A 21,342-nucleotide genomic window follows, 5' to 3' on the forward strand; every position below is an offset into this window, starting at 1 on the left:
TTTAAAAGAGTGAATACTTTTTAAAAAAAATAAAACTAATATTTGTTGATAGTAAGGAGTTTAAAAATGTAGAAAGATAATCTAGGTGCCAACTGAGATCTTCCCCTTTGGGACACTGACATGTCTTGGCACACCCTCGTCTACTGGGAATCACTGTAAATAAAATAGGCTGCTTGGAGGGTCACAGAGGTTTAAGAGACAACCAAGAGCTAGGGCAGTACTGAATGGTAAGGTTTATATCTTACATCAGATCACTCCTTCCTGACAGGGAGAGGTGGCTGTTTTATCTAATGCATAAGAGCCACACAAAGTCAAGAAAAATATAAATAGAGGAATATGTTCCAAACTAAAGAACAAAATAACACTTTACAGAAAAAAAAACCCTTAATAAAACAGAAATAAGTAATTTACCAGATGAAGAGTTCAAAATAATGGTCATTAAGATGCTAACCAAACTCTGCAGAGGAATGGATGAATAGAGAAAATCTAAGAAAGTACCAAATAGAAGTCACAGAGCTAAAGAATACAATAGACGAAGGGAGACAAGATGGCGGAGTAGAAGGATTTGAGCTCACTTCCACTCATGGAAACACCAAAATCACAACTAACTAACTGCTGAGCAACCATCAACAAAAAAGACAGACTGGAAACTACCAAAAAAGATGTTCTACATCCAAAGACAAAGAAGAAGCTACAATGAGATGGTAGGAGGGGCACTTTCGTGATGGTCAGTGGGTGGGTGACCCACAAACTGGAAAATAATTATATCAAAGAGGTTCTCCCACAGGAGTGAGAGTTCTGAGCCCCATGGCAGGCTCCCCAGCCTGGGGGTCTGGCAATGGGAGAAGGAGCCCTCAGAGCATTTGGTTTTGAAGACCAGCAGGGCATGAGTGCAGGAGCTCAACAGGACTGGGGGAAACAGAGTTTCCACTCTTGGAGGATGCACACAAGTTTTCACATGCACTGGGACCCATGGTAAAGCAGTGGCCCCATAGGAGCCTGGGCCAGACCTACCTGTGAGCCTTAGAGGGATCTCCTAGTGAGGTGCAGGTTGGCTGTGACCCACTGTGGGGGCAAGGACACTGATGGCAGAGGCCCCAAGGAATATTCCTCAGTGTGAGCTCTCCCAGAAGTTGCCATTTTGGCACTGAGGCCTGGCCCCACCCAACAGCCTGCAGGTTCCAGTACTGGGATGCCTCTGCAAACAACCAACTGGTAGGGAACACAGCACCACCCATCAACAGACAGACTGCCTAAAGTCGTCTGGAGCCCACAGCCACCTCTATACACACCCCTGCCCACCAGATAGACAAGACCAAGCTCCACCCACAGTGGGCAGACACCAGAAGCAAGAAGAACTATGATCCTGCAGCCTGTGGAATGAAGACCACAAACACAGAGTTAAACAAAATGAGATGGCAGAGCAATATGTTTCAGATGAAGGAACAAGATAAAAAACCTCAGAAGAACAATTAAGTGAAGTGGAGATAGGCAATCGGCCTGAAAAAGAATTCAGAATAATGACAGTAAAGATGATCCAAGATCTCAGAAAAAGAATGGAGGCACAGACTGAGAAGATACAAGAAATGCTTAACAAAGAGCTAGAAGATTTAAAGAATAAACCAGAGATGAACAATACTATAACTGAAATGAAAAATACACTAAAAGGAATCAATAGCAGAATAAATGAGGCAGGAGAATAAATAAGTGAGCTGGAAGACAGATTGGTAGAAATAACTAACTGCTGCAGAACAGAATAAAGAAAGATGAAAAGAAATGAACACAGTCTGAGAGACCTCTGGACAACATGAAACACACCATGGGGGGGTGTGTAGGGGGTCCCAGAAGGAGAACAAAGAGAGAAACGACCTGAGAAAATATTTGAAGAGATAATAGCCAAAACCTTCCCTAACATGGGAAAGGAAACACTTGCTCAAGTCCAGGAAGCACAGAGAGTCCCAGGCAGGATTAACCCAAGAGGAACATGCCAAGACACATATTAATCAAATTGACAAAAATTACAAACAAAGGGAAAACATGAAAAGCAACAAATAACATACAAGGGAATTCCTATAACGTTATCAGCTGATTTTTCAACAGAAACTCTGCAGGCCACAAGGGAATGGCATGATATATTTCAAGTTATGAAAGGGAAAAACCTACAACCAAGAATACTCTACCCAGCAAGGCTCTCATTCAGATTCGACAGATAAATCAAAAGCTTTACAGACAAGTAAAAGCTAAAAGTATTCAGCACCAACAAACCAACTTTACAACAAATGCTAAAGGCCCTTCTCTAGGTGGAAAAGAAAAGGCCACAACTAGAAATAAGAAAATTATTAATGTAAAAATACACCAGTAAAGGCAAACATACAGGAAAGGTAGGAAATCATCCACATGCAAATATGATATCAAAACCAGCAACTGTGAGAAGAGGAGAGTAAAAATTCAGGAAATTGGAAATGCATTTGAAATTAAGAAACCAGCAACTTAGAACAATCTTGTACTGCTTTATCAAAACCTCATGGGAAATGCAAACTAAAAAACTACAACAGATACACAAAAAAGAAAAAGCAAACCAAACACACTAAAGATAGTCATCAAATCACAAAAGAGGAAGGGAAGAAAAACAACCTACAAAAACAAATCCAAAACAATTAACAAAATGGCAATAAGAACACATATCAATAATTACATTAAATGTAAATGGATAAATGCTCCAACCAAAAGACATACACTGGCTGAATGGATACAAAAACAAGACCTGTATATATGCTGTCTACAAGAGACCCATTCAGATCTAGGGACACATACAGACTGAAAGTGAGGGGATGGAAAAAGGTATTCCATACAAATGGAAATCAAAAGAAAGCTGAAGTAGCAATACTCATATCAGACAAAATAGACGTTGAAATAAAGAGACAAAGAAGGACACTACATAATGATCAAGGGATCAATCCAAGAAGAAGATATACCAATGGTAAATATATATGCACCCAACATAGGAGCACCTCAGAACATAAGGCATATGCTAACAGCCATAAAAGGAGAAATCAACAGTAACACAATAATAGTGTGAGACTTTAACACCACACTTACATCAATGGACATAATGTAAGATCATTCAGACAGAAAATTAATAAGGGAACACAGGCCTTAAATGACACATTAGAGCAGATGGACTTAACTGATATTTATAGAGCATTCCATCTGAAAGCAACAGAATATATTAATACATTCTTCTCAAGTGTACATGGGACATTCTCCAGGATAGATCACATGCTGAGCCAAAAATCAAGCCTCGATAAATTTAAGAAAATTGAAATCACATCAAACATCCTTCCAGACCAAAACACTATGAGATTAGAAATCAACTACAAAAAAACAAAAAACAAAAACAAAAACACTGTAGAAAACACAAACCCATGGAGGCTAAACAACATATTACTAAACAACCAGTGGATCACTGGAGAACTCAAAGAGGAAATCAAAAAGATACCTAGAGAAAAATGAAAATGAAAACATGACCATCCAAAACCTATGGGAACAAAGCAAAGCAGTTCTAAGAGGGAAGTTTATAGAAATATGATCTTACCTCAGGAAACAAGAAAAATCTCAAATAAACAACTTAACCTTACACCTAACACAACTAGAGAAAGAAGAACAAACAAAACCCAAAGTTAGTAGAAGGAAGGACATCATAAAGATCAGAGCAGAAATAAATACAACAGAGATGAAGAAAACATTAGAAAAGATCAATGAAACTAAAAGCTGGTTCTTTGAAAAGATAAACAAAATTGATAAACCTTTAGCCAGACTCATCAAGAAAAAGAGGGAGAGGGCTCAAATCAGTACAATTAGAAATGAAAAAGGAGAAGTTACAACGGACACCATAGAAATACAAAGAATCATAAGGGACTATTACAAGCAATTTTATGCCAATAAAATGGACAACCTGGAACAAATGGACAAATTCTTAGAAAGGTACAATCTTCCAAGACTGAACCAGGAAGATATAGAAAATATGGACAGACCAATCACAAGTACTGAAATTGAAACTGTGATTTAAAAATTTCCATCAAACAAAAGTCCAGGAACAGATGTCTTCACAGGCGAATTCTTTCAAACATTTAGAGAAGAGTTAATACCTATTCTTCTGAAACCATCCCAAAAAATTGCAAAGGAAAGAACACTCCCAAACTCGTTCTACGAGGCCACCATCACCCTGATACCAAAACCAGAAAAAGATACCACAAAAAATGAAAATTACAGACCAATATCACTGATGAACATAGACACAAAAATCCTCATCAAAACTAGTAAACCAAATCAACAACACATTAAAAGGATCATACACCATGATCAAGTGAGATTTATTTTAGGGATGCAAGGATTTTTCAATATCCACAAATCAATCAGTGTGATACACCACATCAACAAATTGAATAAAAACCTTATGATCATCTCAATGGATGCAGAAAAAGCTTTTGACATAATTCAACACCCATTTATGATAAAAACATAGAGGCATAGAGGGAACATAATCAAAGCCATATATTACAAACCTACAGCTAACATCATATTCAATGGTGAAGATATGAAAGCATTTCCTCTAAAATCAGGAACAAGAAAAGGATGTCCACACTCTAGACACCTTGATTAAACGTAGTTTTGGAAGTCATAGCCATGGCAATCAGAGAAGAAAATGAAATAAAAGGAATCCAAATTGGAAAAGAAAAAGTAAGACTGTCACTGTTTGCAGATGACATGTTAACTATACATAGAAAATCCTAAAGATGCTACCAGAAAACTACTAGAGCTCATCAATGAATCTGGTAAAGTTGCAGGATACAAAATTAATACACAGAAATTTCTTGCATTTCTATACACTAACAACAAAAGTTCAGAAAGAGAAATTAAGGAAACAATCCCATTTACCATCCATTCACCATCCATGACCAATCCATTTACCACTGCATTAAAAAGAATAAAATACCTAGGAATAAACCTACCTAAGGAGACAAGAGACCTGTACTCTGAAAACTATAAGATGCTGATGAAAGCAATTGAAGGTGACACAAGTACATGGAAAGATATACCATGTTCTTGGATTGGAAGAACCACTATCTTCAAAATGACTATACTACCCAAGGCAATCTACAGAGTCAATGCAATCCCTATCAAATTACCAATAGTATTTTTCATAGAAATAGAACAAAAAAAATTTTTTTAATCTTTATGGAAACACAAAAGACCCGAAATAGCCAATGTAATCCTGAGAAAGAAAAATGGAGCTGGAGGAATTAGGCACCCTGACTTCAGACTATAATACAAAGCGACAGTAACCAAAACAGTATGGTACTGGCACAAAAATAGAAACATAGATAAATGGAACAGGATAGGAAGTCCAGAAATAAACCCACACACCTTTGGTCAATTAATCTATGACAAAGGAGGCAAGAATATACAATGAAGAAAAGACAGTCCCTTCAATAAGTGGTGCTGGGAAAACTGGACAGCTACAGGTAAAAGAATGAAATTAGAACATTTTCTAACACCATACACAAAATAACCTCAAAACTGATTAAAGATCTAAATGTAATACTGGACACTATAAAACTCTTAGAGGAAAACATAGGCAGAACACTCTCTGACATAAATTGCAGCAATATCTTTTTTGATCCACCTTCCAGAGTAATGAAAATAAAAACAAAAATAAACAAATGGGACTTAAGTAAACTTAAAAGCTTTTGCACAGCAAAGAAAACCAAAACAAAATGAAAAGACAACCCACAGAATGGGAGAAAATATTTGCAAATGATGCTATGACAAGGGATTAATCTCCAAAATATACAAACAGCTCATGCAGCTCAATATCAAAAAAACACACAACCCAAACAAAAAATGGGCAGAAGATCTAAATAGACATTTCTCTGAAGAAACATACAGATGGCCATAAAGAAAAGATGCTCAACATCACTAATTATTAGAGAAATTCAAATCAAAACTACAATGAGGTATCACCTCACAGGAGTCAGAATGGCCATTATCAAAAAATCTACCAAGAACAAATGCTGGACAGGGTGTGCTGAAAAGGGAACCCTCCTACACTGTTGGTGGGAATGTAAATTGGTGCAGCCACTATGGAGAACAGTATGGAGGTTCCTTAAAAAACTAAAAATAGAGTTACCATGTGATCCAGCAATCCCACTCCCAGCCATATATCCAGAGAAAACCATATTGAAAAGATACATGCACCCCAATATTCATTGCAGCACTATTTACTATAGCCAGGATATGGAAGCAACCTAAATGTCCATCAATAGAGGAATGAATAAAGAAGATGTTGTACAAATATACAATGGGATATTTCTCAGCCATAAAAAAGAATGAAGTAATGCCATTTGCAGCAACATGGATGGATCTAGAGATTATCATACTAAGTGAAGTAAGTCAGACAGAGACAAATATCATATGACATTACTTATATGTGAAATCTAAAAAAATGATACCAATGAACTTATTTAGAAAACAGAAATAGAGTCACAGATGTAGAAAACAAACCTATGGTTACCAGAGGGGAAAGGACAGGGGGAGGGATAAACTGGGAGATTGGGATTGACATATACACACTACTATATATAAAATAGATAACTAATAAGGACCTACTGTATAGTACAGGGAACTCTTCTCAATACTCTGTAATAACCTATATAGGAAAAGAATCTGAAAAAGAAGGGATATATGTATATATGTAACTGAATCATGTTGCTGTATACCGGAAACTAACAGAACACTGTAAATCAACTATACTCCAATAGAAGATAAAAATTAAAATATATAAATAAGGAATACAATAGAGGGGTTCAACAGCAGACCAGTTGAAGCAGAACAACGAATCACTGAACTGGAAGAGAGGGCAGTAGAACTTACCTAATCAAAGAAGCAAAAATAAAAAATAAATAAGTAAATAAATAAGAGTGAAATAGCTTAAGGGATTTAGGGGCCAACATCAAATGGAACAACATTTGAACTATAGGGGTCCTAGAGGGAGAAGAGAGAGAGATGGGGCAGAAAACTTATATTAAAGATAAAAACTGTAAACTTCACTAACCAGATCAAGGAAATAGACATCCAGATCTAGCAAACCCCAAAGACTTACAAGGATACACATAATATTAAAGCAACAAGGGAAAACAACTTGTTATGTATAAGGGAACCCCATTAGACTATCAGCACAATTTCCAGCAGAAACTTTGCATGTCTTAAGGGAGTAATACAATATATTCAAAGTGCTGAAAGAAAAAAAGTGCCAGCCAGGAATAATATATCCAGCAAGGTCGTCCTGCAGAATTGAGGGAGAGGTAAAGAGTTTTCTAGATAGGCAAAAGTTAAAGGAGTTCATCACCACTGGACTGGTCTTGAAAGAAATACTAAAGGGACTGCTTTAAGCTAAAACTAAATTGGCTTTATTCTTTGTGTACTCTTAGTTGTCATGTTTTGAAACTGTTGCTATTATGTTTTGAAGTTATCTGGTGTCATAAAAGATAAATATTCATGGTAGTTCATACTTTTAGCAGTAAAAATAAACTACATATAATTTTTGTCTGGATTTCTGTTTCATATGAAGTCAATGTTTTTGTTCTCTCATTTCTGTAAAAATACACATGCATAACTATTTTAGATAGGTTTTTAGAAACATTTTGAAATATACCATATTGGAGTTTGTTCAGTCTCATTGCATTGTAGTATTCCATTGTGTGGCTCTGCCATAATTTAGCCATTCTGTTGTTTATAAGAATTTTGGTAGGCTTCAACTTAAAGCTATGTTATCAGGTACATAAAGATTTAGCATTATAATATCCTCCTGAGAGGAAATTCCTATATCATTATGAAATATCCCTCTCTGTTCAAGCAAATATACTATAGCTAGTATAACAGTGGCTATGATTAAGAAAGTTAAGAAGTCCACTCTACTGAACACTAAGGTAACTCCCAACGATTCCTGCTTACTGCTATTCATGATCTTATATAAGCTCTTCCTTTTACTTGTTGCTAAACAATGAAACGTGGCAAAGATACTGGGATGTCACTACTGTAATTATGGTATATTTGAACTCCATCTTACTAACCAATGTACTAGAGATACCCCCTTGTTGGCTTGAAGAAGCAAGCTGCCATGGAGTAAAGGCCATGTTAGAAATCCCACATCCAAGGAACTGTGTGTAGCCCCTTTGTGGAATAGCATTCTCCAGCAAGAAACTGAAACCTCTGTCATGCAAACACTTGAAATGAATTTTGCCAATAACCTGAAGGGGCTGTGAAGCAGATATTTCCACAGCTGACCCTCTAGCCTACACATGTATTATAGCCTCCTATGACCCTGAAACCAAAGGCCGAGCTAAACTGTGCCCAGACTTCTGACTTACAGAAATTGTGGATAATAAATGTGTGTTGTTTTTAGCCACTAGGTTTGTGGTGATTCATCTTGCAGCAATAAATATCTAATACATTCACCATTACCACCATTATTCTTCTGGATTTTGCAGGGTTTATACTAGTAAATTAAGAGCATTATGATAGGGACAATTATTCATGCACACTTTAGTGACACTTTACAGGGTGATAAAATTAATCTCTGCCATTACACCTGGAATATGATATCACAGTTGATCCTTGAATGTAGGTATGAACTGTGCAGGTCCACTTATACACAGATATTTTTCAGTAGTAAATATTACAGAACAACACAGTCCATAGTTGGTTGAATTGGCACATGTGAGAAACTGCAGATATGGAGGACCAACTATAAATTACATGTGGATTAACCCTTGTGGTGTTTAAGGGTCAACTGTACTTCTTACTATTTGGCAAGGGAAATGTGTGCATTTTAAGGCTTTCCACTTGGACTTTGTATCACAATAGCTCTTAATCCACAGTTCAGGAAATTGAGACAGTTCACCAAAGGAAATAAACAACAAAATGAAAAGATAACCTATTGAATGGGAGAAAATAATGATAAGGAGTTAATATCCAAAGAATTCATACAACTCAATAGCAACAACAGCAACAATGTAATTAAAAAATAGGCAGAAGATCTGAATAGACATTTTCCAAAGAAGAAATACAGATGGCCAACAGGTACATAAAAAGATGCTCAACATCAATAATTCTCAGAGACATGCAAATCAAAACCACAATGAGATATTACCTCACACCTGTAAGAATGGCTATTATCAAAGACAAGAAATAACAGATATTGGTGACGATGTGGAGAAAAGGGAACCCTTGTGCACTTTTGGTGGGAATTTAAATTGGTGCAGCCACTATGGAAAACAGTATGAAGATTCTTCAATAAAAGTAAAAAATAGAAGCAGCAATTATACTTCTGGGTACGTAGCCAATGAAAATGAAAAAAACTAACTCAATAAGACATATGCACCCTCACAGTCTTGCAGGATTATTTACAATAGCCAAGATACAGGAATAACCTAAGTGTCTATCAGTTAACAAATGGATAAAGAAACTGTGGCATGTATATATACAATAAAATATTATTCAGTCATAACAAAGAAGGAAATCTTGCCATTTGTGACAACATGGATAGACCTTGAGAGTGTTATGCCAAGTGAAATAAGTCAAAGACATAAAAATGTCTTATGATCTCACATATGGAATCTAAAAAAACCAACAACCTCACAGATACAGAGGTGGGGGCATGGGGGTTAAGTAAAATAGGGGAAGGGGGTCAAATTGTACAAACTTCCAGTTATGAAATAAATAAATCATGGGGATGTAATGCATAGCATGCTGACTATACAGTTGATTCTTGAACAATGCGGGGGTTACGGGTACCAAAACCGCATGAAGTTGAAAATCCACATTATAACTTATAGTCACCTCTTCATATCTGTAGTTTCTCATATCCGCAACTCTGCATTTTTTGATTCAACCAACCACAGATGGCATAGTACTGTCAAATTTACTACTGAAAAAAAACATGGATAAGTGCACCTACATAGTTCAAAACTGTGTTCTTCAAGGGTCAACTGCAGTTAATATAATATACTGTATTGCATATTCAAATATTGCTAAGAGAGTAGATCTTAAAAGTCTTTATCCAGATGCAGAAAAAAGCTTTGGACAAAATTCAACATCCATTTATGATAAAAAAAAAAAACTCTCCAGAAGGTGGGCATAGAGGGAACATACCTCAACATAATAAAGACCATATATGACAAACTCACAACAAATACCGTTCTCAATGGTGAAAAACTGAATGCATTTTTCTAAGATCAGGAACAAGACAAGGATGTCCACTCTCTCCACTTTTATTCAACATAATTTTGGAAGTCCTAGCCACGACAGTCAGAGAAGAAAAAGAAATAAAAGGAATCCAAATTGGAAAAGAAGTAAAACTGTCACTGTTTGCAGATGACATGATACTACACATAGAAAATCCTAAAGATGCTGCCAAAAAACTACTAGAGCTCATGAACTTGGTAAAGTTGCAGGATGCAAAATTAATACACAGAAATCTCCTGCATTCCTATACACTAATAATGAAAGATGAGAAAGAAATTAAGGAAACAATCCCAATTACCATTACATCAAAAAGAATAAAATACCTAGGAATGAACCTACCAAAGGAGGCAAAAGACCTGTACCAGAAAACTATAAGATACTGATGAAAGAAATCAAAGATGACACAAACAGATGGAGAGATGTACCATGTTTTTGGATTGCAAGAATCAATATTGTCAAAATGACTGTACTGCCCAAAGTAATCTACAGATTCAGTGCAATCCCTATTAAATTACCAACAGCATTTTTCATAGAATTAGAACAAAAATTTTTACAATTTGTATGGAAACAGAAAAGACCCCGAATAGCCAAAGCAATCTTGAGAAAGAAAAACGGAGCTGGCAGAATCATGCTCCCTGACTGCAGACTATACTACAAAGCTACAGTAATCAAAACAGTATGGTACTGGCACAAAAATAGAAATATAGATCAATGGACCAGGATAGAAAGTCCAGAGATAAACCCATGCACCTATAGTCACCTAATCTATGACAGAGGAAGCAAGAAAATAAATGGAGAAAAGACAGTCTCTTCAATAAGTAGTGCTGGGGAAAATGGACAGCTGCATGTAGAAGAATGAAATTAGAACACTCCCTAACACCATACACAAAAATAATCTGAAAATGGATTAAAGACCTAAATGTAAGGCTGGATACTATAAAACTCCTAGAGGAAAATATAGGCAGAACACTCTCTGTCATCACAGAAAGATCTTTTTCAATCCACCTCCTAGAGTAATGAAAGTAAAAACAAAAATAAACAAATGGGACCTAATTAAACTTAAAAGCTTTTGCATAGCAAAGGAAAACATAAACAAAAGGAAAAGACAACGCACAGAATGGGAGAAAATATTTGCAAATGAAGTGACCAACAAGGGATTAATCTCCAGAATATTCAAACAGCCCATGCAGCTCAACATCAAAAAAACAAACAATCCAGTCAAAAAATGGGTGGAAGATCTAAATAAGCATTTCTCCAAAGAAGACATACAGATGGCCAAAAAGCACATGAAAAGATGCTCAACATCACTAATTATTAGAGAAATGCAAGTTGAAACTATAATGAGGTATAACCTCACACTGGTCAGAATGGCTATCAAAAAAAAATCTAGACAATAAAAGCTGGAGAGGGTGTGGAGAAAAGGAAACCTTCCTACACTATTGGTGGGAATGTAAATTGGTGCAGCCACTATGGAGAACAAGATGGAGGTTCCTTAAAAAACTATAAATAGAGCTCCATATGATCCAGCAATCCCACTCCTCCATATATATATGGAGAAAAACATAATTCGAAAAGATACATGTACCCCAATATTCAATGCAGCACTATTTACAATAGCCAGGACATGGAAGCAACCTAAATGTCCATCGACAGAGAAATGGATAAAGATGTAGTACATATATGCAATGGAATATTACTCAGCCATAAAGAAGAATGAAATAATGCCATTTGAAGTGACATGGATGGACCTAAAGATTGTCATACTGAGTGAAGTTAGTCAGACAGAGAAAGACAAGTATCATATGATATCGCTTATACGGGGAACCTAAAAATATGAACTTATTGACAAAACAGCAGTTGAGTCACAGATGTAGAAAACAAACTTATGGTTACCAAAGGGGAAGTGGGGGGAGGGATAAATTGGGAGATTGGGATTGACATATATATACATACTACTATATATAAAATAGATAACTAATAAGAGCCTACTGTATAGCACAGGGAACTCTACTCAATACTCTGTAATGACCTATAATGGGAATAGAATCTAAAAAAGAGTGGATATATGTATATGTATAACTGATTCACTTTGCTGTGTAGCAGAAACTAACACAACACTGTAAATCAACTCTACTTCAATAAAAATTAATTTAAAAGTATCTTTATCACAAGAAAACAATTGTAACTATGTATGGGGACAAATGTCAACTAGATTTATTGTGGGGATCATTTTGCAGTTTATACAAATATCAAATCCTTATGTCATACACCCAAAACTAATATAATGGTTTATGTCAATTATACCTCAATAATAAAAATATTTGAAAAGTTAAAAATTAGAAAAAATTTTTTAAAATTTATAAGCCAGTTGTTAACTGTTGGTAGCTTGAAATTAGCCATGGTGGGAGGATTTATGCCTCAAAAATCAACAAACACTATAAATTAGGAATTTTTTTTCCCCCAGAAAGCTAGCCTACCAGTACACCATGACCCATTCTCTTCCCTTTAAATATACATACAGACATATATGTATGTATACATATATATGTGTGTGTGTGTATATATCACCTTATTTCTTGTAAGCAACAGCCATTGAATAATCTGATCATTCTCCTTTCCACAGAGACAGTTATTCTGGTAAATTGCCATAGGTCTCTCTGGGAAAATGTGAAAGTGATCAGTATTGCCTAAACTTGCTGGGCATTGTAGGATTCTTCCTCGAGAGAACACAGCCACCCCTTTGATTGGCTCTAAGATTGAGAACTGAGACAACTGTAAAGACTAGGGGAGGGTTTCATTATTTTCCATTGTAGTAAACTATATCATCTCTCTGTTGCTACATTGTTGACATTTTTTGTATTTTTAAAATTATTACATACTTTTAAAAATTAAGAAGAAGTTGCAAGGATAGTACAAAGCTCTCTTATTTGCCTCTTACTCAGATTCACCAATTGTTTATATTTTGCTCTCACTGCATTTTTATTCTTTCTCTCTCCATGTGTGTGTGAAATTTTGTCTGAATTATTTGAGTAAGTTGGAGATAATGCACCCACTTTAATGTAAATGTTTTAAGTGTTTATTTCTTAAGAACAAGGACATTCTCTTAATAACCATAGCACAACTATCAAAATAAAAATTGACAGTAATATAATTCTGATATTAAATTGACACCATATGCAGATTCCATCTCCATAATGTGGTCTCAATAATGTTTTTCATATATAGCTGTTATATCTTCCAGTCCAGGATCTAATGCAAGAACATACACTGCATTTAGTATCCTTTCTCCTTAGTCTCCATTACTGTGAAAGAGTTCCACAGGCTTTGTCATTTTTGAATTTGACTTTTGTGAAAAGTAGAGGGCAATTATTTTGTAGAATGTCCTTCAATTTGGATTTTTCTAATATTTCCTCATGATTAGACTTAGATTATGTATTGGGGACATGAATATGACAGAAGAGGGGTGGAATATTTCTCATGACATTATATCAGGAAATGCATGGTATTAATTTGCTCCAGTATAGTAAATTTGATCATGTGGTTAAGGTGGCATCTGCCTATAAGCGTTTCTCCACTATAAAATTCCACTTTCCTCCTTTGTTCTTAGGTAATGTGGGAGAGATATAGACTTTGATTTTATGCAATTATTCTATCCTTCATTTAACTTTTACCCTCTTGTTTAAGTATCCACTGATGATTTTCTCACAGAATCAACTTTTTCTATACTTTTTATTTGGCATTCAACCTCAGTAAAAAAAACACATCCATGCATGCATGTAAGTCACTATGGACTTATGGACCACTGTTTCTTGAATGAGTTAAAATCTATTGTTATTATTGTTTGTTGTTCTTAGAGTGACCTGTATGAGTCCCTCAAGATAATCCCTGTGTCCTTTTGACATGTCCCATCATTCCTAGAGCATTTTCTTATTTTCTAGCATGAGAAAATGTTCCAGTCTCATGTACCTTCCCTTCCTCAGCCCTAAAATCAGTCTTTTCTTCTAAGGAGCCTAGGGTTCCTTTTAGTGGAGAATTGTATTTAGAAAAATATATTTGACCTGTAGATGTTCTTATTATTATATAATAATAATAGACCTTTTCAACAGATGGAGCAAAGAAAAAAAAATTACCCACCCCCCCGCCCTAGGCATGGTATTTCCTTAGTTAGGCCATGCTGAGACTTGCCCCCAGTTATTGCTCTAGAAACAAGGAAAGGTAAGGTTTTAAGAATGGCAAGCATCATCTTTCAAGGTGCCTGCCTTAGTTGAGGACCTTGCATATTCTTAATTTTGAACAAATCACCTTCTTTGTTGTAGTAGGCTAATTAAAAAAAAGCTGCAATGGGTTCATAATGACCTAAAGAATTTAAAATTGACTATTTTTCTCTCTGGAATAAGAGGCTCTAAAAGGTATTTTCTACCAGTATTTGAAATCAGAATTTCACAATTGTTAGAAATGACAAAAATGACCCTGAAATTATCTTATTTTACAAATAAGTATACTAAGACAAAAAAGTTATTTGTTTACAGTCTTGGGACTATGAGTAGTAGAATCCAAAGCAGATTACTTTGCTTGGCCTAATGGTTATTTGTTTAGTATATTTTCTCTTCATAGCGGCCGTTGTATGTTACATACTGAATGACTGCATGACTGTTTCAGAGAAACATTATTTTCTTTGTACAGAAGACAAACATAACCTTTTCTGCTCCAAATATTAAGTGTTTGATTGTAGAGTCACATATCCTAATTCTGGGTGGAATTTGATGTCTATATGACACACATCATCTGGTTACGAAAGGAAAATGCAGTTGGCAAGTAGATTGCTGGTTCACGGCTATATAGATATAAATATTATGAATGAGGTAAAGTTTTATTTTGGGGTTATTTTGGTCTCCTACATGTTTGCTGCTTTCAATCTGCACTGCATTTTAATGTCATCAGGCAATCTTCTACCTCCTCTCCAGAAAAATTGGTGGCAATATATTTGTAGTGAAACCTCCAGAGCCAATTTTATTCTTCACACCCACATGTTCTCTTTCCACAGTTACTCTATAAGTCTTTGTTTTCCTTGTTTATTTAGAGCTCTCTGACACCACGCTTCAGTGACTTCTTTAGCTTTCTTTCTACTTGGTAATAGTTTTTGCCAGTGGCTCTCTAAGGACCATGAGAGTATCCGGGAAATGTAACGTCTATGGAACAACACAAATTTTGCTTTATAAATAAAGATTTCTAGTAGCAGTGTTAATTGACTCAAATATCAGACCTGGGCTGTATATATAAAAATAAAGCCTATATATATATATATATATATATATATATATATATATATATATATATATATAGGCTTTATTTTTAAATATACATATATATGCATACATACATATTCATATTTTAATATATATATATTATATATATATATATATAAAAATGTGGAATGATGTTTAGGTTAGGGTCAGTGTATGTAGTGAGTGCAACCTTGTAAAGAATCTGTATTTTACACACACTATATAAGGATGTAATTACTTCACCCAGACTTTGAATGTTAGACATGTAAGCTGATATCACAGAATGATAAATGGGATATTTCTTGTTCCTTCTTAATAGACAGATGGGGCCCCAGCTGAAAACAGAGGCTTTCTAAAGAGACCAACAAACAACTGGAGACATAACTACTTTTCAGGATTTGTTAAGAGGCTGTACAATGAACCCTGCCACACTCAACTATTAGCCAAACACTATCCCCTCCCTTATTCTGACCATTCCTTGCCAGTTGCAGAAAAAAGGAGGAATGAGAGTATAGACTGTGTTCCTGCTCCTACTTCAAACTCCTTAACCCATGAGTCTTGCCTAAGGTGGAGAACAGAATAAATTGTGTGTATTTGTGCGTGTGTAAATTGGAAACATGTTTTTTTTTTACTGAAATATAGTTGACTTACAATGTTGTGTTAATTTCTGCTGTATAGTGAAGTGACTCAGTTATACATATTCATACATTCTTTTACATTCTTTTCCATTATGGTTTATCACAGGATATTGAATATAGTTCCCTGTGCTATACAGTAGGACCTTGCTGTATATCCACATGTTCTTTTACCACTAAATCCTTCCACTTTTATGCCTTAAGAATAAAAACATTCCCTTACGTAATGATTGAATAATTATCAAGATCAGGATATTTAACATTTTACATAATTCTCTAATACACAGTGTGTATGCATGTGTGTGTGTATACACACATATATATGTCACTATCTTGTGAAATACCTCAACATGAATTTGTCTGATGTTTATGATCAGTTTCAGCTATTACATTTTTGTCAGGAATATCACAGAAGGGATATTGTGTCCTACTCAAGGCATCATGTAAAAGGCATGTGATATTAATTTGATCATATGGTTAAAGGTTATCAGCAAAGCTTATCTACTATGAAGTCACTATATTTCCTTTTCCCCTTCATAATTATTAAATACTTTGTGAGGAGATATTTTGAAACTATGTAAATACCATTTTTCTTAGCAAAATTATACTCAATCATTTTAGCATTCATTGATTTTCTAATTCCATCATTTCTATTTTTTTTTAATTTGTAGGAATGAATTTATTTACTTCAAGCATACTAGTTAACAACTGCTTACAAATTTGGGAAAGAAAATCAGTTCTAATCTTTCATTTAACAAACAACTCTTACTTACTGAGCCCTACTGTATACAGAGTGCTGAAATGAACCAACTAACTGCTGATGAGACCATTTTTAATTCATGTATCTAACAAATTTTATTTTATGTGTCAGGCACTGTACTTTAGGCACTGGAAATCCAATGGTGAATAAAAAACAGACATGATTCTGTCCTTTGGAGTTTACTGTCTACTGAAGGAAACAGTTACTAAATGAACGGTCATAGACATAAATATAGAGCTACTTTTAAGTGAGAATGATACAGTACAGATGCCTGGTGCTAGGAGGGTAAAATAGTAGAGGGACTGACTTTGTATTGGCAAGAATCCTTCCCTGCTGAAAGGGTGACTGACCTGAAATGTGAAGGATAAGGGGCATTAACTCTGGGTAGAAGGGGAAAGAGTATTTCAGGCAGGTGCAAAGGCCCTGCAGTTGGAGTTAGTGTAGTGCTTTCGGAGAATTGAAAGGACAATGTTTTTTGACCTAGAGGACAAAGGCAAGCGTATGTGTGTGATAAACCTCTAAATTCCTTCTCTTGTAATACTTCAAGCTGCCTTTTTTTTAGTTTTGCTTTCATTTGTCCATTTGTTCATTCTTTGATTCATTCAGGCATTCAACAAATGATTATTCCATGTCATTATTCTGTGGCAGGTACTGTGTTAGGTACAGATACAACAGTGAGTAAGTCCACAGACCCTGGTCCCAAAGATCTCACAGGAAAAGAGAAAAGGATGCCCAGGTGCTATGGGATCACAGAGGAAGAACATTCATCTTGGTTTCCCATCACCCATCCCTCCATTTATGCCCTGGTGATTTGTTACTCATCATTTAAGGCCCAGCTCAATAGCCCTGCAATGCCTTCTCTGACATGCCTGGTAACCACTTTGTCTCCCGCTGCCAATGGCTAACTGCTTCTATGCAACTTTGTACATAAAAATAATTGCTGCTGTTTATTGAACATCTCTGTGCCAGGGATTTAGTTCTTAGTGTAGTATAGGCAACCCTACAAGATAATTAAAATAATGCCAACCTCACAGATAAAGAAACACACAGATTAAGAAACTCACTCCTTTTTCTGTGTTTTCTACCTTTTGAGTAGTACTCACTGTCAATCTAGCTGTCCAAACCAGAAAACCAGAACACCTTTCCCTCTACCCTACATCTAGTCAGATGCCAAGTCCTATAAATTCCAGCTGCCTAACAGCCATAAATCTGTCCCCGCCTACCCATTCACACTGCCACTAGTTCAACTTGGGCCATTATCAACTCTCAGCAATGTTCCTGCAGTAGCTTCTTTGCGAATCTTCTGTGCTTCACATTGACATGAATATGATAATTCTAAAGTACAGATCTGATCATGCCAATGCCCTGCTTAAAGTCCTTGAGTGGGTCTCCATGACTCTTAAAGGAAAAAAAAAATCCAAGACCCTTAACTCAGCCTATAGGACCCTTTAGGCTACTACCTACTTCTTTACCTTCATTTCATCCAGTCAGACTTCACAGTCTACACTGGAAGCCTCAGTGAGCTTCTCAAGGTTTCCCGCATTGCCAAGTATTCTTTTGCCTCTAGCCCATCACTTCCTCTGTTATTATTTGTGAACAGTCTCCTTCAAGGAACGACCCTTCCTTCCTTCCTGTCTGCATGGCTTCATGGATTCTTGTTTTATTCAATGGGTTTTAGTTCCTTATTGTTATTTACACATTTTGATGTTCAAAATATCCTAGATTGTCCAGTTTAAATGCCTTAAAGCTAGCATTTATATACTTTTCATATGTTCCCATCATTATTTGGACATTTTATTCACTTATGGCATAACAAAATGTTCCAGGAAAGATTCACTTTTCCTGTACTTAGATTGAGTCTATTTTCCAGGAGCCCTGTTTCCCTTTATTGGAAAATGACTGTTGGAAACCAAGATCTGGGTTCTGAATATGCCCATTGTTATTGGTATGTCACTGTTTTATACCCTCTCAGTGGACAAGCTGAGGAAAATTCTTCAATAATGTTCTCCCTGACTCCTCTTATTTTTAATGGATTTACTTATTTGTTCAAACCTATATGATATACAAAAAGTAGTTTCAGAATTGATAACCCATGCCATTGTTAAAAACAAACTTACTAATTAAAAAATTGTTTGTAGTTCTTTTTTTATAATAAAATTTACATATAGTGAAATGTTCAAATTTTAAATGTACACTTTTTTTTATTTTTGACAAACGCATACACCGATGTAACCCACATCTCTATCAAGACATAGAATATTTCCATACCCTATAAGGTTCCCTCCAGCCTCTTCCCAGAGGAGACAAATCAGAAATAATATTAGAATTTTAATTTTAATTAGAATTTTAATTTTAATGCATTTTAATAACTAGAGTAATTGAACAATTATGAGATTTTTTCCAAAGATATAATTTACAGATAAGAAAGTGTTATTTGTTCATTTGTTTGATAGCACATGATTAACAATTTATTGGAAAATATTTGTTTACTACATTACTGAAGAATATGCCATTACACAAGTTTTAAATTCAATAACTCTAATTTTCTTTCTTTACAGATGAAACTACTGAAGCTAAGAGAGAATCTAGGCTTATCCCAGTTTACAAAGTTGCTTTGTACTATCTATAGGATTAAAAGTTATATATTTCCACATATAACTTGAAAATTGTTTTTGTATCCTTCTTAAACAGAAGTCTAGTTCAACTCCAGTTTTAAAAAACAAAACAGAATGCAGGTCATCAGTTCAACCTTATGACTTTCTAACAAGGTCCAACAAGATCTCATTCATTTTCTCAGTAACATACCATTGGACACACAGAGTAAGATAAAACCTTGCAGCACAAAAAGCCCAGATTGACAGATAATTTAATGAGAGAATCTGAAAGAAATTGACATACATTATAAAGCAGATTAGATTTATTAACAATAAAATCTGCTTATGCTACAACACAAGATGAAGCTTGGGTTTGCTTCATGAAACAGAATGTGGTAGGTGTTGCCAATTGATTACCAATTCTTCACTCCCTCTCTATAATAGAATTAATTGATGCATGCTCCTATTTGACTTTGCAGTAGGTTGCTCTCACTAGAATGGGCAAAGTATCTTTTTCTGCCCCATTTATTTTGAACTTGACCATGTAACGTGCCTTGGCCAATGAAATGTGGACAGTTATGACAATGTGCCACTTCTAAACCAAGATATTACGAAGTATACTGTTTCTACTTGTTCTTTTTACACTTCTATCAGTCCCCATGAGAAAGACATGTGCTAGATACAAGGATGGTGGGAGACACATGGAACAGGACTGAAGCAGCACCACCCAGCTGACCAATGAACCAAGAAGCAAGCAAATTACATGTTACTTTAAGCCACTGAGATACTGAGGTTGTTTGTTTCATAGCAAAAACAGATCAATGTACAGAGATTGCCTGGAAAAAACGCACACGGTTGGGAGTCAATTTCTAACTCAGGAACACAAAGTATTTCTTTCTATTCCTCAACAACTGTTTGGTGATGGTGGTGCACCCTCTACACTGTTATTTTCAGCTCTCATAGAAATGATTGCTGCACACATGCAGAGTCTTCAAATTTAAAAAAATAACAATAAAACAAAGAACAGAAAAACTTCTTGGTTTGAAGTGGCAATTGCTAAATGATAGGATGGACCCCTGGGTAGTTCAATTGTAGATCTGAAAATGGACCACCATACAAATGTAGACTGAGATCAAGAAAAATTTCTCCATTCTTTCTGTTGGCAAACACTGAGTCTTGACTGACGATGAGTAAGAAGAAAAGTAACACAAAACAACATAGGGCCCATGAGCAAAAAGTGCCATGGGTATAAGGAAAGATATTGGACAAAGCACTCAGTAATCTAAAAGGAAAAAAATCCTCAGAATATAATCTACTGCTGAATAGAAAATAAGATCTATTTGATGAACTGCATAGTAGTATAAAAAAATGCAGAAAAAATAGGAAAGGAGAAGAAGAAATTCACAAGCAGGAAGGAGGGTAATAAAAGAAATAACACTACAGAATTAGATAAAAAGACAACAAAAAGATACCTGTATCTATATATTTAGATCAATGGCAAAATAAAAATTAGAATACATAATAGTTAGTGCTATGACAGTATTGATATTTTTTGAAAGCATGTGCCACAATTTAAAGTTTCCATATTATTGAATATTTTGTTTCCAATTTTTGAAATTATAAGGATTTTATTTAAAGTATATTAATATTTATATTTTAGATGATCATTTATTCTTTATGAAGTTAAAAAATATTTTGGATATTTTTAGATGGCTATAACCTTTTATATGTATAACTCTAGAAAACAGTATTATAATAGCACC

The 21,342-nt window shown here is 35.2% G+C and overlaps 1 protein-coding gene across 1 annotated transcript in view; it reads left to right on the plus strand.

Annotated features, from left to right (window-relative positions):
* The window catches only part of TMTC2 (transmembrane O-mannosyltransferase targeting cadherins 2), an 892,687-nt gene extending 873,070 nt beyond the window's left edge, over positions 1-19,617 (plus strand). The window contains exon 14 of the mRNA XM_068561154.1: positions 19,544-19,617. The gene's annotated coding sequence lies outside the window, so the exon portion shown is untranslated. The remainder of the gene's footprint in view (positions 1-19,543) is intronic.
* The last annotated feature ends 1,725 nt before the right edge of the window (positions 19,618-21,342 follow it).

This window comes from Eschrichtius robustus, chromosome 13 (genome assembly GCF_028021215.1).
Source record: "Eschrichtius robustus isolate mEscRob2 chromosome 13, mEscRob2.pri, whole genome shotgun sequence".
In the NCBI taxonomy this organism is placed as follows: domain Eukaryota; kingdom Metazoa; phylum Chordata; class Mammalia; order Artiodactyla; family Eschrichtiidae; genus Eschrichtius; species Eschrichtius robustus.